The 26,890-nt window shown below is 41.5% G+C and overlaps 1 pseudogene; it reads right to left on the bottom strand.

Moving 5' to 3' along the window:
- Positions 1-13,546: 13,546 nt before the first annotated feature.
- Positions 13,547-25,696, bottom strand: LOC129025755 (testis-specific basic protein Y 2-like; annotated as a pseudogene).
- Positions 25,697-26,890: the final 1,194 nt, after the last annotated feature.

The raw sequence follows: 26,890 nt of genomic DNA, 5'->3' as shown, positions 1-26,890 counted from the left end.
CACAATTTCATCTGTGTGCTGAGTGCTACATTGGTTCTACTTGTATAACCCAAAGGCATCATAAAGTATGTGTGAATGTTGTAATCTTTTGTGACCTTTGTACAAGAATGTGATCCATAATATCACACGTGTCCCTACACCTAATTATAAGAGCCTAAATATTGTATATTTGCTGAGTTCACACCTAAGAGTCATCATCTTTCCTGTGCGTCTTTTCTAGGTATATGTTACAATTCCATGAGTGGTTATGAAGCAGGCAGAACAGCCTCATCACGTAAATTATGGGCCTGAAATATTTCAATATTATCTTTGTAGACAGAGTCCTGTCAGAAATGCCACATGACTTGTGTGCTGGGTCCAGCTCTGTGGCACAATGTCCCTTGTGGGCAGTGTCCAGGAAGAAGTGGAGAGTAATATCACCTAAATAACAGGTCCCAAAATATGTCAAAATGCCTCCTGTTGACAGGACCCAGGAAAGAGAGTCATATCACTTAGATGCAGTGTTTAGAAATGCTACAATTACCAAATTAAGCAGGGTACAGGCAGGAGAGGAGAATCATGTAACCTAGATGATGTGTTCAGAAATATGATACAATCCCTCCTGAGGCCACTGTTAAATAGCATAGTAAAATCATCAAGTTACTTGGCCAGGTATTTGTCAAAATTTCATTTGTGGGCTATACCTAGGGAGAATTATTAAATCTCTCTGGAGCTAGGCAAAGGTATGTTTCACAATTTCACTTGTGGAAAGATTTAAGAATTAGAGTCACCATCCTGCACATGTCCTGGCTCCAAACATATGGGTTGCTGTTAGGCTTTTGTTTTGGTCTCAGGTATATGACACAATATCACCTGTGGCCAGAAAGAAGGCAAGAAACTCACATCACCTACATGGGTGCAGGTCCAGTGAGATGTTGCAATGCACCTGGTGGACAAAACCCTTGCAGAAGTGGCAGATCACTTGGATGCTGGTTTCAGTGATATATTAAAAAAACCCTCTGTGGGAAGGACTTTGGCATGAGAGAAGACTCATTTCATCTAGGAAATTGGCCTAGATTATGTCACAATGACCATTAACTGCAGTAACAAGGCTAAAGAGTGAGCTCACCTTGGTGCTGTGCCCAGGAACATGTCCCAAGCTCCCTGTGGTCAGGACACAATGAAAAGTGAAGAAACATCACCTCAGTGCTGAGCCAAGTGATATGTTACTATGTTGGCAGAACCCCCTCAAAAAATCTCATCTCCTGGGTGCAGTAGCCTGTGATGTGTCACAATGCTCTGTAACTGCAGGGCCAAGACAGTAGAAGGGAGTCACATCACTTACGTGATGGACCTAAATATAAGACACAATTCTCTTTTTAGGCAGTTTTCAGGCAGGTAAATCACATCACCTGGGTGATGGTCCCAGTGATATATAAAAGTGCTCTTTGTAAGCAGAGACAAGGATGGTGTTATATATTGATTAGGGGCTTGTTGTGCATATGGCAAAATTTCATCTGTGGTCTGGGCCTAGAAATGTGCATCAAATTACCCACGTGCTGGGCAGAGTTACATGACCTAATCACACTTTCAAGAAGGTTCAGAAATAATTTTCAGTCCACTCAGGTCCTAGCTTTGGGTATGAGAATCAACACATTCTACGAGTTGGGTCATAGTACAGGAGTCACAATCTCAGCAATGGGAAGATCCATGTGTAAGAGCCCCAATCCCACTTGAAGACTGTGTTCTAATAAGAGAGACACAGCACCACAGTTCTGCTTAATCTTGGTTCAAACATCATGAAACACCTGTGGATCAGATTCATGTACAAGTGTAATTGTTTCAAGAGTCAATGGCTTATGTGTGTGAGATTTAGCACTGCATTGGTAGGCTCTGTTCATGGGTGAGAATAACAATTGTGTCAGCTTGGTGTGCATCCAAGAGTCACAATACCACCTGCTTTCGGGTGCCTGTTATGACACCCTTTGTACCACTCAGGCTTTATATGATACGCCTGAGTGGGATACTTTTCTGTGTATTCTTACAGGTGGGTGATAGAGAACTTTACCCATGACCATAGAGTTATTATTGTGCATATGAGCTGAATCCAAGTATATGTCCCAATTTCCCCTTTGGACAGAGACAAGACAGAAGAAGAGGCTAATCATCTGGATTCTGATCCAGGGATACATATTAATCTGCACTGTAGGCAGGACCCAGTCAGAAGAGTCATATCACCTGGGTACAGTCTCAAGTAATTTGTCATCATGCCTACTGAATACAGGGTTTAAAAAAAGTGGATAGTCAATGTCTCTTGGGACTGGGCTCAGCACATCTTCTGGGACTCTCTTGGCAGAGTCCAGGACAAAGAGGAGAGTCACATCACCTAGGTTTTTCACTCAGTGGTATGTCACAATTTCTTCAGTGGGCAGGATTCTGCAGGAGAGTAGATTTGTATTACCTAGATGCTTTATCTAGTGATACGTCACAGTGTCCTTTGTGGGCAGGGCACTGGCAGGAGAGACACACCACTTAGCTGATAGGCCTAAAGACATGTGATAATATCCCCTGTTGTCACGGTCCAAGCAGAGGGTTAAAGTATTATGATTCTAACCCAGGGATGTTTTACAATGCAACCATGGAAAAGAATTTAAGCCTAAAATTCTCAACACCTAGAGGTACTAGGCCTAGTGATATGGCACAATCCCTTCATCTATTAGGGTGACAACTTTGACTGTTTGTTTGGTGAGTATATAAGAGTCACAATCTCGTGTGTATTCTGGGTGATCCCATGACACACTCTACAGCATACAAAGGCTTTAAGCAACATGCATGAGAGTTGCAATCCATTCTGAGGCCTACATGCTCCTATTGACTCACAATCTTACATACTGCTTTAAACTCAGTTATGATAGGCAACATCCCTCTTTATAGGCTAGGTTCAGACAGAAGACACATTATTATGCCCCTGATGTGGGTCCAGAAGTGAGTTACGATTTCACCTGTAGCAAGATCCATATATGAAAGTCACAATTCCATCTTTGTACTTTATTTACTTGTTAGACTCAGGACTTCAACAGCGGGCTTTGTAAATGTGGGATGTTGACAAATTTTTCTCTTACCTGCATGTGTAATCAAGAGTCAAACCTTAACTTTTGCTAGTCCATGTTATAAAACTCTGTGTACCAACCAAGGAGCTTATAGATTATGTGTTACTGTTGTAAGCTTCTGTGAACTTTGTACAAATTTGCAACTCATAACCTTACCTATTTTTCTAAGTGTAGCCATGAAAGGCAAAACATCTAATATTGGTGAAATTTCAATTTCAGTTCGATCATAATGCATCTGAAATGAAGCAATGGAAATTTCATACCATTTGTAGAAAAAAAAAGTTTTGCAGAAAGGTAGCATACTTAGGTGCTGTGCCAAGCAATATGTCACAATGCCCTCTCAATGCAGGGTCTAGAAATTGGGGTTATGATAACTGGGTGCTGGACTCAGCAATAAGACACAAACCCAAATGTAGAAAATATAGGAAAAAGAAATGCATACTAATGATGAGAACAAGATTACCTACAGAATAGGCCCATGGTATGTAAAAAATGCTTGGTTATTCTGGAACAGGCAAAAGAGTTACATCATCAGGGTGGGGGTCCCAGCAGTATGCCACAATTGTCTCTTTATGCTGGACCTAGTAAGAAAAGAAACGTCATCTTCATGCTGGGACCAGCGATACATCAAAGCTCCTTTTCATGGGCATAGTTCAGGAAAAAAGGAGTCATCTTACCTAAGTATTGGGCTGAGCAATATGTCACATCACCCCATTCTAAAGGCTCTTGCAGAAAAAAAGATTCACATCACTTAAGACACAGGCTCAGATATATGGCCCAATGTCCCAAGTAGGCAGGACTCATGCAGAAGAGAAGAGTCATATCACCTAGGTGCTTACTAGGTATGTGACACAATCTAACATGTGAGGTGAAGCCAGGGAGAAGAGTCACATCACCTTGATGCTGGGTCCTAAGATATGTCACAAGACTTCCTTAAGACAGGACACAGGCAACAGAGTTACAAAAAATAAGTACAAAAAATATCACAATGCTCAATGTGGGCAGGGCACAAGCAGGGAGTCACATCACCTAGGGGATTGGCCCAGAGATACGTCACACTGTCCTCCTTGAGTCATGGCCCTGGTGAAAGAGTACCATCACCCATGTGCGCAGCCTAGAAATATGTCCACTATACAGGTAAGCAGGACCCAAGCAGGAGAGCAACATCATCTAGCCGATAGGCCCACAGATTTGTTACAATGCCTTCTTTAGGACATGGCCTTAGCAAGAAAGTACCATCACCTCTGTGCATTATGTTGTTATCCAGGTAAGCAGTACCCAAGCAGGAGCACAACATCACCTAGGTGATAGGCCAAGAGATTTGTCACAATGCCCTCTTTAGGACATGGTACTAGCAAAAAAGTCCTGTCACCTCTGTGCCTGGCTAAGCCCTATGTCACTATCACCCACTCAGACAAAAATGTAACATGACCTGGGTGCGGGATCTAGTGATATGTCATGATTCTTAATGACAGCTGGGTCGAGGCAGGAGCTTCACATCACCTAAAGGTTGGCCCAGGTTGATATCACAATAACATATGTGGACTGGAACAAATCTGGAGAATAAAATCACACAGGGGCTTGGTGAAGATTTATATCACTCACACTGGCAGAAAATTCTGAGAATGAGATTTATAATACCACACATGTCTTGTTTTCATGATTGGCAGTTGGCGTCATATATGTGAGATGGTGACAGTACTTGCTGTCAGCTGAGTGCACACATAAGACTCACAGTTTAACCTTTCTCTTGGGTTCCGTTATAAAACTCTCTGTATGGGCCAAGGCCTTTATAAAACATCTGAGGCTGTTATAATCTTCCTTGTCTTCTTTTTTAGGAGAAAGTGATTTAATCACTCATGTTTCTGAAGCAAGTTATGAGACTCAGAAGTAACCCTATTTATCAGGTCCACATATGAGAGTCATTATCATGCCTGTAAGTTGTGCCTAGGTATATGTAACAATTTACTTTGTGGATTATGAAATATGCATGACAGCCAAGTACACTAAATGCTGAGCCAGAAATGTTCCAATATTCTCCTTGTAGGCATATTCCTGGCAGTAGAGTTGCATAAACTGGGGGTTACAACCAGATATATGGCACAATGCCCCTTGTGGGCAGTGTCCAGACAGAAGAAGAGATTCATATCACCTAAATTCTAGGCCCAGAGATATGTCACAATGTCTCATGTTGAAGGGACCAGGAAATAGATTCGTACAATTTGGATGGCATGATTAGAAATGCTATAATCCTCAGTGGAAGGAGCGTTCAGACAGCAGAGGAGAGTAAGAAAACTAGATGATGGGTCCAAAACCATGCGACAATCCTTCCTGAGGATATTCTTAAGACAGGAGAGTCAAATTGCCAAGGTGCTCAGCTGAGCAATGTGTCCAAATCTCATTTGTGGGCAACATTTAGGCAAGATGATTAAGTCACTCAAGAGATGGGAAATAGAATATGTCACAATAACACTGGTGGAAAGTTTCAGGAATGGGAGTCACCATCTTGGATGTGACCTGGCTTCAGGTTTAAGAGTCATGATTAGTCCTCTCATTTGCTCTCAAGTATATGTCATGATATCATCTATAGACAGAGGGCAAGCCGAAATGTCGCATCACTTGTGAGGGTGCTGGTCCAGTGAGATGTCACAATCTTTCTTATGGCCAGGACCCTGGAAGAAGAGGCACATCCCCTGGAAGCTGGTTTTAGTGATATATCGAAATTTCTTCTGTCGGGCCGGGCTTAAGAAGGTGAGGAGAATCACTTTACCTGTATCTAGGCAGTTGGCCTAGATATATGTCACAATGGCCACTAGGTGCAAAACCAAAGTATGAAAATGACCTCACCTTGGAGGAGGTGGGTTTATCAATATGTCACAATCTCCCCTGTGGTCAGGGTGAGGTAGGAGAGTAGAAACATCACCTAGGTGCTAAGCCAAGTGATACATTACAAAGCTTTTTGTTTTTAGAACCCAGAATGGAGTGTCATGATTTCTGGGTATAGTATCCAGTTATGTGTCACAATGCACCATAATTACAGGGGAAAGGCTGTAGAAGTGAGTCACATCACTTACGTGATGGACCTAGATAAAAGCCACAATGCTTTATATAGGCCGGAATCAAGCAAATAATACACATCTCCTGGGTGCTCGTCCCAGTGATACATAAAATTGCCATTTGTAGGCAGGCCCAGTCACCTTTGCTTAGGTTTTTGGTCCACGTATGTCACAATTTCATCTTGGGTTATGGCCTGAAAAGGAGAGTCAAATTACTCAGGAGCTGGGCTAACTTTTAAGTCCTAATCACACACCAGAAGTAAGTTTCACAGTCCCACACAAGTCCTGGCTTTATTTACATAAGTAAACACCTCCTGTGAGTTGGGTCGAAGCAGAGGAGACACAATCTAAACAATGGGCATAATCCATGTAGAAGATGGCCATCCCACTTGATGGCTGTGTTCCAGGGGGAGAGTCCCAGCCTCACAGGTGTGCTGAACCATGCATCCCCAAACCACCTGTGAGTCAGACCCACATATGAGACGAACAATTTCAATCTTTTACTGCTCTTTTGGTGAGATTTAGTACTTTATTTGCAGGTTCTGTTCTTGTGAGAGAATGACAGTCGTGTCAGTTGGGTGTGGATCCAATAATCACAATAGCATTGGGTTGCTGTTCCCTGTTGTAACACTCATCATACTACTCACATTTTATACGATATGCTGGAGTGTCATAATACTGTGTGAACTTTATACCACTATGAGAACCATTACTTTGCTTATGGCCATAAGAATGGCTCTGAGAATCAAAATATCTCTCCTTTTTGGGTCCGGGTATGATAGTTATATTATTGCATGGTATCTGAAGCTGGGTATATGACAAAATTTTACCTGTGGGCAGAAAGACGGCAGGAGAGTCTCATCACCTGGATGGTGAGCTCAGGATACATTATAATCTTAGAGAAACAGAGAAGACTCACATCATCTAGGTGCTGGGCTCAGCAATATGTAATAATCCCCTGTTTTGGCAGACTCCAGAATAAAGAGGAGAGTTGCATTACCCAGTTTTTGCAGTCAGCGTTATGTCACAATTCTTTTAGTGGGCAGGACCTAGGAAGGAGAGAAGAGTCACATTTCCTAGATGATATCCCCAATGATGTCACAATGTTCTTTGGTGAAAGAGCACAAGCAAAATAGACAAGTCACCCAAGAAATAGGCTCAGATATATGTGATAATATCCCTACTTGGCAGGATCAAGTAGTAAAGAGTCACATTATTATGATTCTGACCCAACGATACATCACAACGCACACATGGGAAACAATTAAAGCAGTTTTTACTGCTGGGTACTAGGCTTAGTGATATGACAATATCTCCTCATCTTTTAGGGTGACACCTTTAACTGCTAACTCCTATGTATGTAAGTCACATTGTCACATGTGTGCTGGGCCATTGTATGACATCCTCTAGAACAGCTGGGAATTTTATGCAACATGCATGAGACTCACAAACTACTCTGAGGTGCACATGCTCATTTTGACTCTGAATATTATATGTTGCCTTAAACTCAGATATGACAGTCAACATCTCCCATTTATGTTTAGTTCAGGAATGAGACTTATTTTTATGCCTGTGAGCTGGGTCTAAAAATGAGTGACGGTTGCACCTGTGGCAAAATCCACAAAAGAGAGTCACAATTCCATCTCTGTACTGTTTTACTTGTTAGACTCAGTATCACAGCAATGGGCTTTCTAAATGAGGGGTGGTGACAAGTTTTACTTTCAATTGTGTGTGTAATTGAGAATCACAATCTTAACTTTTTGCTGGGCCTTTTTAGGAAACTCTCCGTACCACTCAAGGAGTTTATACAATATTAATTATTGTTCTGTGAGCTTTGTACAAATATGCAACCCAGGATTTTACCTATTGCCCTAAGCCTTGGAATGAGAGGCAAAATATCTTCTAATTGCTTAATCACAATGTAAGTTTGACCATCATACCTGTAAACTGAAACAAGGTATATTTTATAATCCCATTAGTGGGCAAAAAATTACAAAAAAGAGTAACATCACTTAGGTGCTGTAGCACACAGCATGTCACAGTGCCATCTCTAGGCAGAATACAGAAAGTGGGGTCACATTATCTGGATGTTGGACCTAGCAACATGACACAATTTTACTTGTAAAAAAAATAATAAACTCAACCGACGGATGAAAGCCAAAACACTTACACATTTGGCTGAAGATATGTCAAAATACTCTCTGTGGCTCTGGCGCCGGCAGGACTGAAGCATCATTAGAGTGCCGGACCTACCATTATGCAATCACTCCCTCATTATTCAGGACTGTAGCAGAAGAGTAACATCCATTGTGAGTGCAGTAGGTGAAACTTTCCCTTGGTGGGCATGATTCAGAAAAAAGGAAATAGTCACATAACCTAAATCCTGGTCTCAGAAATACATCACAATTTCAGCATTTTAAAGGCTGAGGCAGGGGAAGAGAGTCATGTCACTTAGGTCATGGGCTTAGGAACATGTCCCAATGTCCCCAGTAGGCAGAACTCAGGCAGAAGAGGAGAGCAGTGTCTCATCGGTGCTTCTTTAGGTATATGTCTCAATCTAACACATGGGCAGAAACCAGGCAGAAGAGCCATATAACCTGGGTGCTGGGTCCTAAGGTATGCTGCAAGTCCCCATTTGTTCAAAACCAAGGTGAAAGGGTTACATCACCTTGGGGCAGGTTTCACTTTCATGTCACAATGCTCTATGTGTGTGAGGCCAAAGCATTCAGTCCCATCAACTAGTTTATTAGCCCAAGAGATAGGTCACAAAGTCCTCTGTGAAGCATAGTCTTGGCAAAGGAGTATCATCACCTGTGTGTCTGGCCTAGAAATATGTCATTTTCCAGGTTGTCAGGGCCCAAGCAGGAGAGCCGCTTAACCTAGGTGACAGGTGCAGAGGTATGTCACAATGCCCTACTTTGGGCATGGCTCTGGCAGAAAGTACCCACAGCTGTACGCCTGGCTTCACAATATGTCACCATCCTTCCTTTATGCAGGGCCCATTCCAGAGATTAGAGTTTCATCACCTATGAGGTGCACACACAAATATGTTCACAATAATTTCAGTTGGCACGGCAGAGACAAGAAGGTGAACATCAACTGGATGCTAGATCTAGTGATATGTGCAATACTTACTGAGAGAAGGGCCCAGGCAGGAGAGTCACATATCCTCGAGGTTGGCCTAGGTAGATAGCACAATCCCGTATATGGGCTGGAACAGGCCTGGAGGGTCAAATTACACTGGTGCTTGGCAAAGATTTATATCACAATCACACTGTCAGAAAATTCAAAAGATGTGATTTACAAAACCATGCATGTCCTGCTTCCATGTGTGACAGTTGCCTTCATCCATGAGAGATGATGACAGTCCTTACTGACAGGTGGATGTGCATACAAGATGCACAATGTCATCTGAGTTGAACCCTGCTTTGACTCTTTCTGTATAAACCAAAGGCTCTGTAAAATATGTGTGAGTGTTGTAATCTTTTGTGATGTTTGTACAAGAAAGTGATTCAGGACATCATGCATGTCCCTAAACTGAATTTTAAGAGTAAAAATATCCTCTATTGGATGAGTTCACATATAAGAGTCATTATTATTCCTGCTAGCCCTCCCTAGGTATTTGTTACAATTTGCTCTGTGGTTATGAATCAGGCCTAACAGCCACATCACCTAAATGCTGGCCCAGAAATATTCCAGTATTCTTTTTGCAGGAAGAGTCCTGTCCAAAATATCACATAACTTGTGTGCTAAATCCAACTCTGTTACACAATGTTCATTTTGGGCTGTGTCTAGGCAGGAGAGGAAAGTCATCTGACCTAAAAGCTGGGCTCAAGCATGTGTCAAAATGCCTCTCAACAGGAGAGTTTCTCCAAAAAAGAAAGTCATGTCATTTGAATTCAGTGTTGAGAAAAGCTACAGTTACTATAGGAAGCAGGGTACAGGTCAAAGAGGAGAGTCATATACCCTAAATAATGGGTCCAGAAATATGTGGCTATTTTGCCTGAGGACACTTTTTAGATAGCACAGTCAAATCACCAAGGTGCTTGGTGCAGATATTTGTCAAACTTTCTTTTGTAGGCTATATCTAGGCAGAATTATTAAATCACTCAGGAACTGAACTACAATATATGTCACAATTACACTTGTGGAAAGGCTTAGGTATAAGACTCAACTGTGGGCTTTGTAAATGTGGGATGGTGGCAACTTTTAATTCCACCTGGGTGTGTAATCGAGAGTCCCAATTTGAACTTTTTGCTGGCCCCTGCTATGAAAATTTCTACCACAAAAGAGTTTATAAAATGTAAGTTAGTTGTGTAAGTTTCTGTGATCTTGGTACAGATATGCAACACAGGACCCTATCTATTGCCCCAAGCCTAACAATGAAAGGCAAATGTTTTCTATTGGCTGAATCCAAATATAAGTTTGATCATCATGGCTGTGAACTTAAACTGGGTATATGTTATAATCACATATGTGGGCAAAACACTGTGCAGAAGTGTAACATCACTTGGATGCTGTGCCCGGCAATATGTCACAATGTCTTCTGTATGCAGGGTGTAGGAAATTGGGTCACATTAACTGGGTGCTGGACCCAGAAATATGACACAATTTCATATGTGTAAAAAACCCAGCCCAGTTATGAGAGCCAAAACACCTACATAATGGGCCAAATATATGCCAAAATACATTCGGTATCAGCAGCACAGGCAGGAGTATCACATCTTAAGGGTGCTGGGCCCAGCAATATGCAATATGCCATAATTATCTCTTTATGCAGATCCCATGCAGAAGAGTAACATGATCTGCATGCTGGGCAGTAATATGTGTCAAATTTCTTTTTTCTAGGCAGGGTTAAGGAGAAATAGGAGAGTCACATATCCTGAATCCTGGGCTCAGTGATGTGACAAAATCCTCCTATTATGAAGGGCCAGGAAGAAAAAGAGAGTCACATCACTTAGGTCATGGGCTCAGAGATATGTCCTAATATTCCAACCAGGCAGAGCTCAGGCAGATGAGGACAGCCATATCACCTATGTGCTTCCATCAAAATATGTCACAATTTAACATGTGGACAGAAACTATGCAGAAGAGCCACATCACTTGGGTGCTGGGTCCTGTGATATGTCAAAAATTGCTCTTAACACAGCACCTAGCCAAGAGAGAGACATCATACCAGGTGAAGGTTCTCTGCTTATGATGTAATGCTTCACCTGGTTAGGACCCAGGGAGAGAGTCACTTCATTTAGGTGACAGGCCCAGAGATATGTCATAAGGTGCTGTGTGAAGCATAGCCCTGGAAAAGGGTACCATCGCCTGTGTGCCTGGCCTAGAAGAGTGTCACTTTCAAGGTTGGAAGGACCCTAGCAGGAGAGCCACATAATGTAGGCGATAGACCCAGAGATATGTCACATTGCCCTCCTCCAGGCATCCACAGGATAAGGAGGACCCTTGCCTGTGCACCAGTCCTTGCATTATGTCACTATCATTCTGTTGTGCAGTGCCCATTCCAGAGAGGAGACTCACATCAACTATGAGGTAAACACAGAAATATGTCACAAAAATTTTTGTGGGTAGTGTGCAAGTAAGGATGTAACATTACCTGGGAGCTAGATCCAGTGATATGTCACAATCTTTACTGAGAGATAGAACAAGGCAGGAAAGTCATGTCACCTTGAGGTTGGCTTAGGTAGATTTCATAACCCCACCTATGAGCTGGAACAAGTCCAGAGCATCAAATTACACAAGTGCTTGGTGAAAATTTATATCATACTTACACTGTCAGAAAATTCCAAAGATGAGATTTACCATCTTACCATACATGCCAGGTTTCATGTGTGACAGTTACCTTTATGCATGTGAGATAATGAGTTCTTACTTTCAGCTTTAACTGGGTGTGCAAACAAGACTCACGATTTCATCTGTGTGCTGAGCCCTGCTTTGACTTTGTGTGTATAACCCAAAGACTTTGTAAAATATGTATGAGTGCTGTAATATTTTGTGACCTTTGTACAAGAAGGAGATCCAGGACATCACGCATGTCCCTAAAGTGAGTTACAAGATGCAAAATATCCTCTATTGTCTGAGTCTACATATGAGAGTCATTATCATGGCTGTGAGCCATGCATAGGTATATGTTACAATTCACTCTGTGGTTAAGAAGGAGGCCTAACAGCCCTATCACATAAATGCTGGGTCAGAAATATTCCAATATTCTTTTTGTAGTCAGGGCCATCTAAGAAATGTCACATAACTTATGTGCTATGTCCAGCTCTGTGGCTCCATATCCCTTGTGGACAGTGTCTAGGCAGGAGAGGAGAGAAATATCACATAAATGATGGGCCCAAAATTTTGTCAAAATGCTTCCTGTTGACAGGTCCCATGCAAGAGTGTCATATCATTTGGATGCAGGGATTATAAATACTACAATCACTAAAAGAAGCAGGGTACAGGCAGGAGAGAAGAGTCATGTAACCTAGATGAAGGATACAGAAGTATGTTACAATATCCCCTGAGGACATTTTAATATACGTCAGTCAGATCACCAAGGTGCTTGACCGATGTATCTGTCAAAATCTCATTTGCTATGCCTAGGCAGAATTATTAAATCACTCAGGAGTTGAGCAAAGGTATTTGTCACAATTACACTTGTGAAAAGGCTTAAGTCTAAGAGTCACCATCCTGCACAACTCGTAGGCTCCAGTCATATGAGTTGTTACTAGGCTTTTGTTCTGGTCTCTGGTATATGGCAGAATATCACCTGTGGCCAGAGAGAACACAAGAAAGCCCCATCACCTATGTGGGTCTGGGCCACTGAGACATCACAATTCACCTTGTGGGCAGGAACATGGTGGAAGAGTCACATCACCTGGATTTCAGTGACATATCAAAACCCCCTCTCTGGGCAGCACTTTGGCAAGACAGGAGGCTCACTTCACCGAGGCAATTGGCCTAGATGTATGTCACAATGTCTGTCCTGTGCAGTAACCAAATCGTAGAGTGGCCTCACATAGGTGTTGGTCCCAGGAAATATGTCACAATCTCCCTGAGGTCTGAGCCAAGGCAAAAGTGAAGAAACATCACCTAGGTACTGAGCCAAGTGATGTGTTCAATGCTTCCTGTTGGCAGAACCCAAAAAGAAAAATCACATCACCTGAATGCAGTACCCAGTTCTTAGTCACAATGCCCTGTAAGTGTGTGGCCAAGGAAGTAGAAGGGAGTCACATCACTTATATGATGGACCTAGATATATAACAAAATTCCTTTTGTAGAAAGTTTTCAGGCAGATAACTCACATCATCTGGTTGATGGTCCCAGTGACATATGTAAAATTTCCGTTTGAAGGCAGAGCCGCGATGGATGTTATCTATTGCTTAGGTGCTTGCTCCACATATGGCACAATTACTTCTGTGATCTGGGCCCAGAAAATGACTCAAATTATTCATTTGCTGGACAAAGTGACTTGTCCCAATCACACTCTCATATATGTTTGGAAATAAGTTTCACATCCCACACAAGTCCTGGTTTTGTGTATGTGAGTCAATTCTTTCTATAAGTTGGGTCAAAATGGAGGAGTCAAAATCTCAACAATGGACAAGATTCATGTATAAGAGCCACAATCCCCCTTGAACATTGTGGTCCAGGAGGGGAGTCATGGCACCACAGGTGTGCTGAATCCTGGTTCAAATGTTAACCACCTGTGGATCAGGTCCCTGTATGTGCGTAATTATTTCAAACATACACTGCTTTTAATGTGTGAGATTTAGTACCTCATTCCTAGACCCTGCTAATATGTGAGAATTACAATCATTTCAGCTAAAAGAGTCACATTCTTACCTGGTTGCTGGTCTCTGTTATGACACTCTTTGCACCATTAATGCTTTATATGATATACCTGATTATTATAATCCTTCATGACTTTTATACAAGTGAAAAACACAGGGCTTTACCCATGGCCATGAGACTGGCTATGAGAGTCAAAATATTCCTACTGGCTCGGTCCAGGTATGAGAGTTATTTTTGTCCATGCGTGCTTAATCCAGGTATAGGTCAAAATTTCACCTGTAAGCAGGGACAAGGAAAGGGAGTCAACTCAGCTTGACACTGAACCAGTGATACAGCATAATCTCATTTGTATGCTGGACCTAGTCAGAAGAGTCACTTCACCTGGTTACAGTTTCAAATAATATGCCACGAAGCCCACCATAGAAAGGGAAGAAAAGAGAGGAGAGTCACTCCACCTATGCATGTGCTGGACTCTGCAACATGTAATAACCCTCTCTCTTGGTAGAGTCTAGAATGTGAAGGAGAGTCACATCATGTAGGTTTTTCAATCAGCGGTATGTCACAATTTGTTTGCTGAGCAAGGTTCAGGCAGGAGATGAGAGTCACACTACCTAGATGTTAAGCCAAACAATATTTCACAATGTCTTCTGGGTGCAGGACACTGTCAGAAGAGACCAATCATCTAGCTTATAGACCCATAGATATGTGATAGTATCCCCTTTTGGCAGGGTCCAGACAGAAGAGTCCCATTATTATGATTCTAACACAGTGATATGTCACAATCCACCCAAGGAAAGGAATTTAAGCCAAATAGTCTCAACACCTAAGCACTAGGCCTATTAATAGGCCAAATCCTCTTGTCTTTGAGAGTGACACTATAAACTCTGAGCTGTTTGTGTATATGAGAGTAACAATTTCACTAATATCCTGGGCTGTTGCATGAATGTTCTTAACAGTGGCCTTTGGACATGTAGAATGATGACAACACTTGCTTTTACCTGGGTGTGTAATCAAGAATCTCAAACTGAACTCTTCACTGGTCCCTATCAGCAAACTCTCTATACCACCAAAGAAGTTCATACATGATGAGTTAGCATTGTAAAGCTCTGTGAGCTTGGTACAAATATGCAACTCAGATTTTATGTATTGCCTGAAGCCTAGCAATGAAAGGTAAAATATCTCCTATTGGCTGAATCTCAATATAAATTTGACCATCATGCCTGTGAACTGAAGTCATAGTCCCATTTGTGGGCAGAAAAAGAAGGCCAGAGGGTAACATCACTTAAGTGCTGTGCCAAGCAACATGCCACAATGCCCTCTCTAGGTAGTGTATAGGAATTAGAGTCATGTTAACTGAGTTCTGGACCCAGCAATGTGAAGCAATCCATTATGTGGAAAAAAACCAAAAAACAAAACAAATAAACAAAAAGAACCAGCAAAAAGATGAGGGCCAAAACACCTACATAATGGGCCCAGGATCTGTGAAAATACCTTCTCTGGCTCCAGCAAAGTCATGAGTTTTATATTTTCAGGGTACTGGGCCCAGCAGTGTGTTAAAATATTCTCTACATACAGGACCCATGTAAAAGTGTAACATTATCTGGGTGCTGGGCCCTGCAATAGGCCAAAATTTCTGTTTGTGGGCATGATTTGAGAAAAAAAAAAGAAGTGTATCAAATAACCTGATTGCTAGGCTGAACAATATTTCACAATCTCTCCATTGTAAAGACCCAGCAGAAAAAGAGAGTCACTTCCCTCAGTTCATGGGCTCAGAGATATAGCCCAGTGTCCCCAGTAAACAGGGCCCAGGCAGAAAGGGAGAGTCATATCACCTAAATGCTGCCCTAGTTATATGCCAAAATCTTACCTATGGGCAGAAACCAGACTGAAAAGCCACATCACCTGGGTGCAACTGCAAGTAATATGTCACCATCCACAGTGTAGACAGGTTTCTTATAAAAATAGATAATGACACCACGTGGGTGCTCTGCTCACCAATATGTAATAATTTCCTCTCCTGACAGAGTCCAGGAAAAAAAGGGGACTTCCATCACCTAGGCTTTGCACTTGATGGTATATAACAGTTTTTTCAGTGAGGAGGATCCAGGCAGGAGGGATGAGTCAAATTACCTAGACTCTAAATCTAGCAATATGTCACAGTGTCTCCCCTGGGCAAGGTACTGGCAGGAGGGACATATTACATAGCCAATAGGCCTGAAGATACGGGAAAATATCCTCTGTTTGCAGGGCCCTGGAAGAAGAGTCACATTATTTTGATTCTGACCCAGTGATATGTAACAACGCCCTAATGGAATGAAATTTAAACTAAAGGTTCTCAACACCAGGTACTAGTGCAAGAAATATGACAAAATCTCCTCATCTTTAAGGGTGACACCATTAAATGTTAGCTATCTGTGTATAAGAGAGTCACAATCTCATGTGTGTGCTTGCCATTGTATGACACTCTCTATAATACCTGAAAATATTATACAATATACATGAGAGTTGCAATCCTCTCTGAGGCCTACAGTCATTTACAGAATTATGATTATACATACTGCCCTAAACCCAGGTATGACAGTCAGCATCTCTCCTATAGGCTGGTGTTAAGGAAGAGATCATTATCATGACTGAGAGCTGGCTCCAAAAATGAGTCACCATCCCACCTGTGACCATATTTATTTATGAAAGTCACAATTCCATCTTTGTTGTGTATTCACTTGTTAGACTCAGGATCTGAACAATGGGCTTTGTAAATGTAGGATGGTAAAAAACTTACTTTCACCTGAGTGTGTAGTCAAGAATCATAATCTTAACTGTTTGCCGAGCACTGTTAAGAAACACTTTGTATCACCCAGGAAGTTTTTATTACATGAGTTAGTGTTGTAAACTACTGTGAGCTTTGTAGAAACATGCAATGAATAACCTGACTCTGACCTAAACCCAGTGGTGAAAGGAAAAATATCTCCTGTTGGCTGAATCCCAACATAAGGTTGATCATCATACCTTTGGACTGAAGCAAGGTATTTGTCATAATCCCATTTGTTAGCAACCTATGCAGAATGTTAACATCACTTAGGTTCTTTGTCAAGCAATATGTCATGATGCCCTCTGTAAGCAGCGCCTAGGAAAGAGGGCCACATTAACTGCAGGCTGGAGCCAGCAATATAATGCAACCACACATGGAAGAAACTCAGCAAAGTGGTAAGAGCTAAAACACCTAGAAAATGGGCCAAAGATATGTCAAAATACCTTCTGTGGTCCCGGCACAAGCAGGAGAGTCACATCATTAGGGTTCTAGGCCAAGAAATATGCCACAATTTCCTCTTTATGCACAACCTAGGCAGAAGAGCAACTTCATCTGGGTACTAGGCCCTGAAATACGGCAAAAGATCTGTTCATGGGCATTGTTCAGTTACAAGACGAGAGTCACATTACCTAAGTTCTGAGCTCATCAATATGTCATAATCTTACCATTGTAAAGCCCTAGACAAAAATAGAGTCACATCACTTAGGTCACAGGCTTAGAAATATGGCCCAATATCACCAGTAGGCTGGGTTCAGACAGAAGAAGAGCCATATTACCTAGATGCTTCTTTAGCTATATGTCACAATTTAATATGTGGGCAAAAACCAGGTTGAAGTGCCACATCGTGTGGTCCTCTGTACTGAGATATTCACAAGTCCCCCTAAAAAAGGACCCAGGCAAGAGGGTTACATCAACTAAGTGCAGATTCCATGCTTATATCTCAATACTTCATGTGGGCAGGACCAAGCAGGAAGTCACATCACCTTGGTGATAGGCCCAGAGATAGATGACAAAGCATTTTTGAAAGCATGGCCCTGGCAGAAGAGTTCCATCACCTTTGTGCCTGGCCTAGCAGTATGTCACTATTCAACTGGGCAAGTTTCAAGCAGAAGAGCCATATCACCTACATGATAGGTCCTGTGATATGTCAAATGCCATTTTTTGGGCATAGCCCTGACAAAAGAGCATTATCACTTGTGTGCCTGGCCTAGAAATGTGTCACTAATTTTCCCTGTGTTCAGGGCCCTTTCCAGAGAGGAGAGTGACATCTTCTAACTGATGGACACTGTAATATGTCACAATGATGTCTGCGAGCATGGCACAAGCAAGAATGTAATGTCACCTGTGTGCTGGATCCAATGATGTTATAATTCTGAGAGGAGGGCCCAGGCAAAAGAGTCACATCACTTCAAGGCTGGCTTAGGTAGATATCAAAATCCCATAGGTAGGCTGGAACCAGTCTGAAGGGTGAACTCACACAGGTGCTTGGCAAAGATTTATATCACAGTCATGATGGAATAAAATTCTAGGGCTTAGATTTACAATATCACACATGTTCTACTTTTATGTAGGACAGTTGCCTTCATCATCTGTAATGGTGAAAACCATTACTGTCAGCTGAATGTGCATATGAGAATCCCAATTTTCTCCATGTGCTAGGCCCTGTTATGATTCTCTCTATACAACAAAAGGATGCTATAAAATACGTGTGATTGTTGTAATCTTTTGTGACCTTTTTACCAGAAGGAGATCCTGGATATCACTTATCTCCCTAAGCCTAGTTATAAGAGTCAAAATATTTCCTATTGACTGGGTTCACATATGGGAGTCCTTTTATCATGCATTTTACATCTATCGTGCATTTTAGATGTGTCTACATATATGGCACCATCTCATCTGTGGTAGTTAAACAGGCAGAAAACCACATCACCTATATCCTAAGCCAGAAATACTCCAATTTTTTTTGTAGAGAGGGCCCTAACAGAAATGTCACAAAACTTGGGTGCTAAGCTCAGCTCTATGGCATAATGCCCTTTGTGGAGTGTGTCCAGGCAGTAGAGGAGAGTCATATCTCCTAAATGATGGGCCCAGAGAGATATCACAAAGCCTCCCCTTTAAAAAGCCCAGACAAGAGACTCATGTCATTTGGGTGCAGTGCTTAGAAATGCTACTCTTCACTGGAAGCAGGGTTCATGCAGAAGAGGAGAGTCATGTAACCTAGACAGCGGCTGCAGAGATATGTTATGATCACTTCTGAGAACCTGTTAGGACACGAGAGTAAAATCACAAAGGTTCTTGGCAAAGGTATAGGTCCAAATGTCATCTGTGGGCTATAACAATGCAGGATTATTAAATCACTCAGGAGCTGGGCAAAGGCATATGTCACAATAGTACCTGTGAAAAGGGGCAGGGATGAGAGTAATGATCCGGCACATGTCCTGGCCATGGGGAAAAGCATCATCATTAGGCTCTTTATCTGGTCTCAGGTAAATGGAACAATATACCTGTGGGCAGAGAGAAAAAGGAAAGTTCGATCACCTTAGTAGATGCTGGTCCAGTGAAACTTCTCAATTGTCCTTGTGGCTAGGACTCTGATAGAAGAGTCACATCATCTGGATGCTGTTTTCAGTGATATATAAAATGCCCCCTGTGAGCAGAACTTAGGCAGGAGAGAAGACAAACTCCACTTAGGCAATTGGCCTGAATATACATCACAATGGCCCCTATATGTAGGATCAAGGCAGGGGAGTAACCTTACTTTGGTGCTAGGTTCAGCAATATGTTACAGTCTCTCTGGCAGTCAGGGCACAGGCAAGAGGAAAGAAACATCACCTAGTTGCTGAGGCAAGTAATATGTTACAAAGCTTCCTATTGGCAGAAACTTCATCCCCCAAAAAAGTCACATCACCTGGGCGTGGTACCTAGTTATGTGTCACAATCCACCAGAAGTGCAGGGCCAAGACAGTAGAAGGAAGTCATATCACTTAAGTAATCAACTTAAATAAAAACCACAGTGCTCTCTGTAGGCAGGCTTCAGGCCAAGATTTCACATCAGCCAAGTGCTGGTCTCAGTGATATGTAAAAGTACCCTATATTTCATTACCAAAAAAGATGTTACATATTGCTTAGTTCCTTGGTGCACGTAAGTCACAATTTCAACTGTGTTCTGGGCCTGGAAAGGGGAGTCAAAACACTCAGATTCTGTGCAAAGTTATACTTCTCAATTACACACTCAAAAATGTTCAGAAATAAGTTTCACAGTCCCACACAAGTCCTGGCTTTGGGTATGAGAGTCAACACCTCCTATAAGTTGGGTTGAAGTACAGGTGTCACAATCTCAAAAATAGGAAAGATCCATATGTAAGAGCCTCAATCCCACTTGAAGATTGTGTTCCAGTAGGAAAGTCAAAGTACCACAGGTTGGCTAAATCATAGTTCAAACATCACCAAACCACCTATGGATCAGATTCATGTATGAGAGTAACAATTTCAAGCTTCAACTGCTTATGTGTGTGAGATTTACTATCTCATTTGTAGGCTCTGTACATGTGTGAAAATGAAAATCGTGTCAGTTGTGTATGCATCCAAGAGTCACAATAGAACCTGGTTGCCGGTACCTGTTATGAAGCTCTTGCCTGAATAGTATAATTTCCTGTGAATTATTACAGGTGGGAGATCTAGGACATTACTCATGGCCTTAAGACTGCCTGTGAAAGTCAAATATCTCCCACTGGCTAGGTCTAGGTATGAAAGTTATTATTGTGTATATGAGCTGAATCCAGGTATACATCGCAATTTCACCTTTGGACAGAGACAAGACAGAAGAGTTACATTATTTCGGTGCTGAGCAAGGGATACATTATAACTTCCTTTTCAGTCAGGACCCAGTCAGAACAGTCATATCACCTGGATACAGTCTCAGATAATATTATCATGACAACTAAACACTGGGTTGAAAAATAGAGGATTGCCACACCCCTAGGTGCTGGGCTCAGCAATATATTATTATTTCCTCATTAGCAGAGTACAAGACAAACTCATTGGCAGAGTCCAAGACAAAGAAGAGAGTCACATCACCTAGGTTTTGCACTCAGTGGTATGTCACAATTTCTTCAGTGGCCAGAATCCAGGCAGGAGTGGAGAGCCACATTACCTAGATACTATAGAGATATGTCCCAGTGTCCTCTGTGGCAGGGCACTGGCATGAGAGACACATCACCTAGCTGGTAGGTCCAGAGATATGTGATAATATCTCCTGTTGGCTGGGTCCAAGAAGAAGTCTCACATTATTAGGATTCTGACCCAAGGATAATTCACAATGCACCTATCGGCAAGAATTTAAGCCAAAATTCTCAACACTTGGTTACCAGGCCTAGTAATAAGACACACTCTCCTCATCTTTTAGGGTGACACCTTTAACTTTCAGCTAAGCTTGAATATTAGAGTCACAATCTCACATGTATGCTGGGCCAATGTATGACACTCTTTACATCCAAGGGCTTTATAAAACCTGCGTGAGGGTTGCAAAGCTCTCAGTGACCTTCATGCTCATATGGATTCAAAATTTTACATATTGCCCTCAATTCAGGTTTGATAGTTAGCATCTCATTTATAGGTAGGGTTAAAGGAGAAGAGCCATTATTATCCCACCTCCAGACAGATCCACATGTAAATTCACAGTTCCAAATTTGTGCCATATTCCACAGTCAGCATTGTGTACGTAGGATGGTGATAACATTTAATTTTACTTGGGTGTGTAACCAATAGTCCAAATCTGAACTTTTTACTGGGCCCTGTTATGAAAGTTTTTACCACCAATGAATTTATACAATATAAGTCGGTGTTGTAATCTTCTTTGGGCTTCATACAGATATGCAACCCAGGACTTACCTGTTGCCCTAAATCCAAGGATGAGAGGCATAATATATCCTATTTTCTGAATTCCAGTATAAACATGATCATCATGTATATGAACTGAATCGAGATACATGTCACAATCCCATTTGTATATAATAATAATAATAATAATAATAATAATAATAATAATAAACAGAAAGGTAACACCAGTTAGATGCTGTGCCAAGCAACATGACTCCGTGCCTTCTCTAAGCCGGGTATAGAAAATTGGGTCAAATTAACTGGGTGCTAGACACAGCAATATGACATCATTTAATGTGACAAAAAGCCAGAAAAGTTATGAGAGCCAAAATACATACATAACGGACCCAAGATATGTCAATATAACTTCAGTGTCTCCAGCACAGACAGGAGAGTCACATCATAATGGTGCTGGGCACAGCAATAGGAAATATGCCATAATTTCCTCTTTTTACAGAAACCAGGCAGAAAAGTAACAATATCTGGGTCTTGGGCCCTGTAATAGGTCAAAATTCCTTTTAAGGGGGACATGGTTTGGGAAATAGAAAAGAGTCATATATCCTGAGAGCTGAGCTCAGCAATGTGTCAAAATCATCCTATTGTGAGGCCCAGGCAGAAATAGAGAGTCACATCACTTAGGCCATGAGCTCAGAGATATGTCCCAATGTCCCCAGTAGGCAGAGCTCAGGCAGGTGAGGAGAATTATATCAACTAGGTGCTTTTGTAGGAATATGTCACAGTGTAATGTGTGCACAGAAACCAGACAGAAGAGCCACATCACTGGGGGCTGGGTCCTGACATATGTCACAACGCTAACTAAGGACAGCACCCAGGTAAAAGTGTTACATCACCTAGATGCATGTTCTCTGCTCATGCCACAATGCTCCATGTCTGTAGGGCCCAATTTGGGAGTCACCTCACCGAGGTGATAGGCACAGGGATATGTCATAATAACCTCTGGGAAGCATAGCTCTGTCAAAGAGTAACGTCACCTATGAGTCTGTCCTAGAAATATATCATTCTCTAGGTTGGCAGTGCCCAAGCAGAAAAGCCATATAACATAGGTGATAGGCCCAGAGATATGTCACAATGCCTTTTATGGGGACATATTTCTGGAAAAACAGTACCCTCACCTGTGTGCCTGGCCTTGCAATAAGTAACTATCCTTCCTTTGTCCAGGGCCCATTCCATAGAGGAGATTTACATAACCTATAGTTGGACACAGAAATATGTCATAATAATTATGATGGGCATGGCACACACAAAAATGTAACATCCCCTGCGTGTTAGATCAAGTGATATTTCACAATCCTTACTGAGAGAAGGGCCCAGGCACGAGAGTCACATCACCTCGAGATTGGCCTAGATAGATATCACAATCCCATAGATAGTCTGGAACAAGTCTGTAGAGTCAAATTACACAGGTGCTCGGCAAAGATCTATATCACAATCACATTGTCAGAAAATCCCACAGATGAGATTTATAATATGACACATGTCTTATCTTCATATGTGACAGCTGGTTTCATCCATGTGAGATGATGACAGCTTTACTGTCAGCTAGGTGTTCCTCCAAGACTCAAAATTTCTCCTGTGTGTTGAGCCCTGCTTTCACTCTGTCTGTATAACCCAGACTTTGTAAAATATGTGTGACTGTTGTAATCATTTGTGATGTATGCAGAAGGTGATCCAAGACATCACAAACATCTGTAAACTTATTTATAAGAGTCAAAATATCCTCTGTGGGCTGAGTCCACATATGAGAGTCACTATTATTTCTGTGAGCTGTGCCTAGGTATACATATATATATATACACATATATATATATCTGTTTTATATATATATACATATATATCTGTTTTATATATATATACATATATATCTGTTTTATGTATATATACACACATATATATCTGTTTTATATATATATCTGATATACATATATATCTGATATATATAGCTGATATATATATCTGATATATATATATCTGATATATATATATATATATATATTCTCTGTTTATACCACAATACTCCATGTCTGTGGGCCCAATTTAGGAGTCACTTCACTGAGGTGATAGGCACAGGGTTTTGTCATAATAACCTCTATGAAGCATAGCTCTGTCAAAGAGTAACATCACTTGTGAGTCTGTCTCAGACTTTATGTATATATATAAAACACTCTCTGTGGTTATAAAGCAGGCAGAACAGCCACATCACCTAAATTCTTGGCCAGAAGTATTCCAATATTCTCCTTGTAGGCAGGATCCTGTAGAAATGCCACATAACTTGTGTGCTAGATCCAGTTTGGTGCACAATGTCCTTTATTGGCAGCGTCCAAGCAGGAGAGGAGAGCTGCTATATCAGGTAAATGATGGAACACAAAATATATCATTATGCCTCCTCTTGACAGGGCCTAGGCAAGAGAGTCATATCATTTGGATGCAGTGTTTAGAAGTGATACAGTTACCAAAGAAAATCATGTACAGGCAGCAGAGAACAGTCATGTAACTTGTGTGATGGAGCAGAAATATGTTACAATCACTCCTGTGGATAGTATTAAGATAACACAGTCAAATCATGAAGATGTTTATACCAAGGATTTGTCAAAATCTCATTTTGATGCTATCCCTATGCAGAATTATTAAATCATTAAATAGCTGGGCAAAGGTATATGTCACAGTTACACTTGTATATAGCTTTAAGAATAAGAGTCACCGTCTGCACATGTCCTGGCTCCAGATGCATGTGTTGTTATTAGGCTTTTATTATGGTCTCTTGTATGAGGCACAACATTGGCAGTGGCCAGAGAGAAGACAAGGAAATCTCATCAGCTACATGGGTGTGGATTCAGTGAGAAGTCACAGTCTACTTTGTGGACAAGACCCTGGCAGAAGAGTCAAATCACCTGGATGCTGGTATCAGTGAAATATCAAAACCTCTTCTCTGGGCAGGATTTTTGCAAGAGAGGAGACTCACTTCACCTGGGCAATTGGCCTAGCTATTTTTCACAATGCTTCTTATGTGCATTACCAAGGCTGGAGAGTGACCTCACAAGGGTCCTGGGACCCAGAAATATGTCACAATCTCCCCGTGGTCAGGGCCTAGGAAAATGCAAAGAAACATCACCTACATTCTGAGCTAAGTGATACGTTACAATGGTCCTGTTGGCAGAACACAAAAAGGACAATGATCACCTGGACACAGTTTCCGCTTATGTGTCAAAAGGCACTGTAAGTGCTGGGCCAAGGCAGTAGAAGGAAGTCACATCAATTCATGGTGGATGTAGATATAAAACACGATTCTTCTTATAGGCAGGTTTTAGGCAGATAATTCACATCACCTGGGTGATGGTCCCAGTGATATATGAAAGTACCCTTTGCAGGCAAGGCCAAAGAAGGTATTATACATTTCTTTGGTGCTTGTTCAACATATGGCACTATTTAATCTGTGTGCTGGGCCTAGAAAAGAGATTCAGATTATTCATGTGCTGGACATGGTTACCTGTCCCAATCACACTCTCAGATATGTTTGGAAATAAGTTTCACATGCCACAAAACAGCTGGTTTCCTGTATGAGTCAACTCTTTCTATAAGGTAGATCTTAGTAGAGGAGTCACAGTCTCAACAATGGTCAAGATTCATGTGTAGGAGCCCCAATCCCACTTGAAGATTGTGTTCCAGTAGGGAAGACATAACACCACAGGTGTGCTGGATCGTGGTTCAAACTTTACCAAACCACCTGTGAATCAGATCTATGTATAAGAGTAATTATTTAAAATTTGACTGTTTTTTATGTGTGAGATTAATATCTCATTCCTAGGCCCTGTTCACTTGTGAGAATGACAATCATGTCAGCTAGGTGTGCATTTAAAAGTCCCATTCTCAGTTCATTTTTGGCCTCTCTTATGACAATCATTGTACAATTAAGGCTGTATATGATATACCTGAGTGTTATAATCCTTTGTGAACTTTATACAATTGAAAAACCCAGGACATAACCCATTGTCATGAGACTGGCTATGAGAGTCAATTATCTCTACTGGCTTGGTCCAGGTATGAGAATTATTATTCTGCATGCGTGCTTAACCCAGTTATATGTCAAAACTTGATCTGAGACCAGGGACAAGAAAGGAAAGTCACATTACCTGGGTGTTCAGCCATTTATACAGTATAGTATTATTTGAAGGCTGGGCATAGTCAGAAGTGTCAGCTTTATGCTGGTCCAGTGATACAATATAATCTTGGTGATGTGACAGCCTCAAAGATTATGTCACCAAGCACACTATTGACAGGAAAAAAAGAAAAACAGGAGTGTCACTCTACTCTACCTAAGTGCTGGGCTTTGCAAACTGTAATAATCTGCTGGCTTGGCAGAGTCTAGAGTATGAAGGAAAGCCACATCACATAGATTTTGCAATCAGCGGTATGTCACAACTTCCTTGGTGAGCTGGACCCAGGTAGGAGAGTAGAGTCACATGAACTAGATATTCAGTTAATACTTTCCAATGTCCTCTGGGGGCAGGGAACATGCAGGAGAGAAAATTCCCCTACTTATAGCTCCAGAGATATGTGATAATATCCCCGGTTGGCAGGGTCCAGACAGAAGAGTCACATTATAATGATATGAACCCAGTGATACGTCACAATGTACTCATGGGAAAGAATTTATGCCAAAACGTCTCAATAGCTGGGTACATGGCCTAGTGATGAACCAAATTTTGTTGCCTTTGAGGGTGACACCATTAACTGTGAACTGGCTGTGTATATGAACATAACAATTTCATGTGTTTCCTGGGCTTTGATTGACACTCTATGACATTTGAAGGCTTTATACAGCATGCATGGGAGTTGCAAACCACTCTGAGGCCTACATGCTTGTATGGATTCTTGATCTTACATATTACCCTAAACTCAGGTATAATAGTCAACATCTCTTCCGTAGTCTGGGTTCAAGGATGAGACACTTTATTATGCCTGTAAGCTGGATCCAGAAATGAGTCACCATCCCACCTATGGCCAGATCCACATATGAAGGTCACAATTCAGATTTTGTACTGTATTCACTTGTTAGACTCAAGACCTTAACAGTGAGGTTTGGACTTATGGAATAGTGACAATGTTTGCTTTTACTTGGTTGTGTAATCGAGAGTCCCAATCTGAATTTTTGCTAGTCCCTGTCATGAAACTCTCTGTACTGCACACGTTTATACATTATGAGGTAGTGTTGTAAAGGTCTTTGAATTTGGTAGAAATATGCAAACCACAACCTC

The sequence above is a fragment of the Pongo pygmaeus genome, chromosome Y (genome assembly GCF_028885625.2).
Source record: "Pongo pygmaeus isolate AG05252 chromosome Y, NHGRI_mPonPyg2-v2.0_pri, whole genome shotgun sequence".
In the NCBI taxonomy this organism is placed as follows: Eukaryota; Metazoa; Chordata; class Mammalia; order Primates; family Hominidae; genus Pongo; species Pongo pygmaeus.
Note: the sequence above shows the minus strand (reverse complement) of the source record. Positions and strands in the feature narration are given on the sequence as shown.